The sequence below is a fragment of the Fulmarus glacialis genome, unplaced genomic scaffold (genome assembly GCF_000690835.1).
Source record: "Fulmarus glacialis isolate BGI_N327 unplaced genomic scaffold, ASM69083v1 scaffold1960, whole genome shotgun sequence".
Lineage (NCBI taxonomy): Eukaryota > Metazoa > Chordata > Aves > Procellariiformes > Procellariidae > Fulmarus > Fulmarus glacialis.
In genome coordinates, this window is record NW_009188163.1 from 52,553 (window position 1) to 56,322 (window position 3,770).

Below are 3,770 nucleotides of genomic sequence, written 5' to 3' on the forward strand. Positions count from 1 at the left end.
AGCTCTTTCTTCTTGTTTCTCCCCTGAATCTTTCTCAGTCCTCACTTGTTTCTTCCTCGCCAGCTGATGTTTAATTGCTTTTTCCCAAATGCTTTTCTATTCATACCCGAGTTGAATTTTGGCTCTTAGAACATAGCATTTGAATGCTGGGAGTGCTTCCCTTTGCTTCTCAGACTGAATATGATATAGGTATCACATATAATGTAAATCACTTTTTGTATTTATGGAGGTTTCAGGAGTGTATGCTCACTGAGATCATGTGCATTCTGCCTTTTCCAAGCTGGGCCAACTTCATAGACTTGTGTTAAGCTTCCATTGTTCAGGTGGGTCAGGATATATTTCATCGGTAATTGTTATTCAACATGCTCTGTATGTATGAACTTGTCAATGTTAGGAAGCATTGGGTTATGTTGAGAAGCAAATGGTTATAGGCCGAGACTTGCTACCTTCTGTCTAGATTGCTAAGATCTTACAGCTTCTTGTGATTTTGCTCTATCTCTTTCCAGGGAACTGTGATAAGATCTGTTGAAGCATGCATCAGTAGCCTGCTGCAGTACATATATTTGTCTGAGTTTGACTGCAGTAATAATGTTTTAGACATTTGTTGAACACATTTAAAATATAATATGATGATGCATGTGTTTTCTGAATTGGTGTGATCTATAAAACATACCTGAAAACTTACATTGTTTCAAGTAACACCTTGTGTCTTCCACATACCATTGAATTTTTAATCAAGTATTTATGTGGTTGCTATTTCTTACTGTATTGCTCTCAATGGGGAGTTGGATGCTATAGGAACTGGCAGATTCTTGATGGATGTATCTTGGATGGAACTGTACACGATGCTTTAAAAGAGCTTTTCATCTGTACTGCAAGTGTCACTAAACTCTGCTGACTTACGAACTGAGCTGGAGGCAAATGTTGTTTCTCCTATTCTGAGACAGTGACCTTGGTTTGTGAATCTCATCCATATGTAGCTTTGAGCAAGAGGAAGAGAAATCTCACAGTTGTAGGGCGAGCAGGAGGAAAATGAACCACAGTGGATTAAAAACTTCAAAAAAGGCTGTTTATGAAACTGCTCAGGGGTGTGAGATGTTGACTTATATCCGAGATGGGCTGATGAATAAAGCATGGATGGAGGGATCCCAGTTGTGTGATAAATGGTGGTGGACCACACACATAGAAATAATATCCTTTAGTGTGGCCTACCGTTTTTGGCAAGGAAAACTAATTCTCTTCTGTCCCAGAGGAGTGCTGTTGTTTGCTGCCTAAGTCCCATCATGTGGCAGACCAATTTATTTGTGCATTGGTCAATATGACATTTACTAGGCATGTGCATACTGACTAGGCAGTGCAGCACATTCATACCATACATCCAGAATGGAAGATTTGATAGAGAAAGGTGGGGGACAGGGATGGGCTGCCTCTGCCAGAACTATTTTTATTTAGAGGGACTCTGGAGCAGCATTAGGAAAGTGCCACCAGAAATAAGCTTCTTACCAGGTGGCTTGATACGTTGGGCCATATGTTCTATCAACACCCATCTTTCACACTGTCATTTTGACTCCTTCAGAAATTGATGCTTTTGAGGCAGAACTCATCAGGCTTTAAAGTCATGATGCTTTTGTGTGTTGAAAAATCTTTCTTTAGTGGGTTTCATATCTTCCATTAATGCTGAATTGTGAATATTTGAACAGAATGGTAACTAAGACGACTGTCTCTAAGGGCAGAGATAAGAGAAGAAAATTGAATTGGTACTTCTTAAATTCTGTAAAAACTGCCTAAAAAGGGCTTGTCTGGGGCATCTGTGGTTTCTGTAATATATAGACAAGTTCTTTCTGGTGTGTGGTATAAATTTAAGGTTTTATTGGTTTATGTGTCATGGCACAAATAATTTAGCTTTACATCTCTTTGACCTATCAAACTTGTCCTGACAAAACCTTCTGACCATCCCATTAAGTAGCTCAAGTTTTTCCTGTGTCCTTGTAACGCACCACATTCATAGTTACATGTGAAAGTAATATAATGCATTAGATTCTTGGATTTGTCTTTTAAGTTTGTATTGTTAGGTGCCACTTAGGTTTAGGAAGGGGGTGTGGTCATGTTCAATAAAAACTGATGGAACTGAGACTTTCCCTGTTGTGCAGTAGAAAACAAAAGGTGAGTGCACTGAAGCAAGCACTATACTGTACGTACAGACACTTTAATATTAGCTTGCTGTTTCAGAATTATATACTAAAAGCATAAACATTATACTGCGAAAACTTTCTTAATTGTAAATTGCTTTGGTTACAGAGATGGGTGTCCGCCTTTTCAGCAGCAGAAGTGTAGTTCCCAGGTACAGTGCGTCTACCTGCTGTTGTATTACTGTGTTCAGTAAGAATCCTGCAGCTCCAATCTCAAGATGTGTCCCTTTTCACTGAGATGGTGCTACCTACAATTTAATATTGTCTACTTTGAAATTAGAGCTCAGTATCAAAGCAACATAAACTGTCACAATGTGAACTGTGTTTGAAATGGAGTAAGTCGTTAGGTTTTAGCTTCTCCTAATCTTTCTGAATTTCCCAGTTTACGCTTCTTTTTCCTCTTCAGATTTTGTCATGTGTTTCCTAAGCTAAAAAGGCAGCGTTTCAAACACAGTGTCAGTCCTCAAATAACACCACCTCAAACCTGTGGTAACATCTGAGTAATACAGCCCTCTAGTCCTATTGTTCTAGTTCCAGGTCACATATCAGAGTTCATGTTTTGGTGATAGGTGGTTTTAAAATCTTTTCCAGATTTGATTTTGTTGTGTGTAAAGTGAGAGGAAAGGAAAAGCTGAATTATAATCTGGAATGGTGGCTTAAAAAAGGGAACGTTGTTTTTGGTCTATTAGAGTAGAAGTTAATGTTGGAAAGATAGAAATGCTCTTTGGCTTGGTACTTGCATGGATGTTATTTACATACAGTGTAACTGGGTGTCTTCATTTTAAGTGAATAATTCCAACCTGTTAAGCATTTAGCTGCTGTCAGTCAGGAAAACAATCAGCTGGACTTTTGAAACAATTGTTCATGATTCAGTAAGGATGCAGGCTAGGTCCTGTGTCTCTAAACTGTTGTGCTTTATGTGAGGATCCTTTTATCTTACACAGAATATCCTTAATAAAGTAAATGACCTTGTTTGCTTAAAATTCTGCACAGTTTAAGTGGTTTATTGCATTGAGTCTGCTTTTTGTTTGATGAAAATGCAGCTTAAATCTATTTTATTGATACTCTTTTTTTTTGCCAGTAATAACTACAAATATAAATATGCCTACAACACAAAAAGTGGAAGTCTATTAAAAACAAATGCGCTCTGCAATTTGTGCATTGGAAAGTGAAAACTGAGGGCCAAGTCTTGCAGTGCAAGTGGAAGGGAACAGATCTGTCTGATCAGTTATGCTATTTATAGCTATGCAAGGAAAATAAAAATTAATCTCTTGCCACTGAGGTCTTAAATTGCAGCTGTGAAGTGTAAGTGCTACTGGGCTTTTAATTGGGCTTTTAACCCTTTTCTTAGAGAATCACATATGAATTAACCAAGGCTAAGTTTGTGGAGCTCACAATTACAGGGTATCTTAACCCACCCAATTTTGATGTTTTGTTCCTTTTTGATACACGTATGTACTAAGTATGGGACTCTCACATGCTACTTTACTAGACTTATGTTTCGGAGTCATCTACGCAGAAACTGACTGCAGCCTCTGCCGTTGCAGCAACCTCAGAGTGGCAGGCTGCCACCTTTTGGTG

The 3,770-nt window shown here is 38.4% G+C and overlaps 1 protein-coding gene across 3 annotated transcripts in view; it reads left to right on the forward strand.

Moving 5' to 3' along the window:
• TRAK1 (trafficking protein, kinesin binding 1) overlaps positions 1-3,770 on the forward strand; it is a 72,518-nt gene that overhangs the window by 37,361 nt on the left and 31,387 nt on the right. The gene's annotated exons all lie outside the window — the stretch shown is intronic.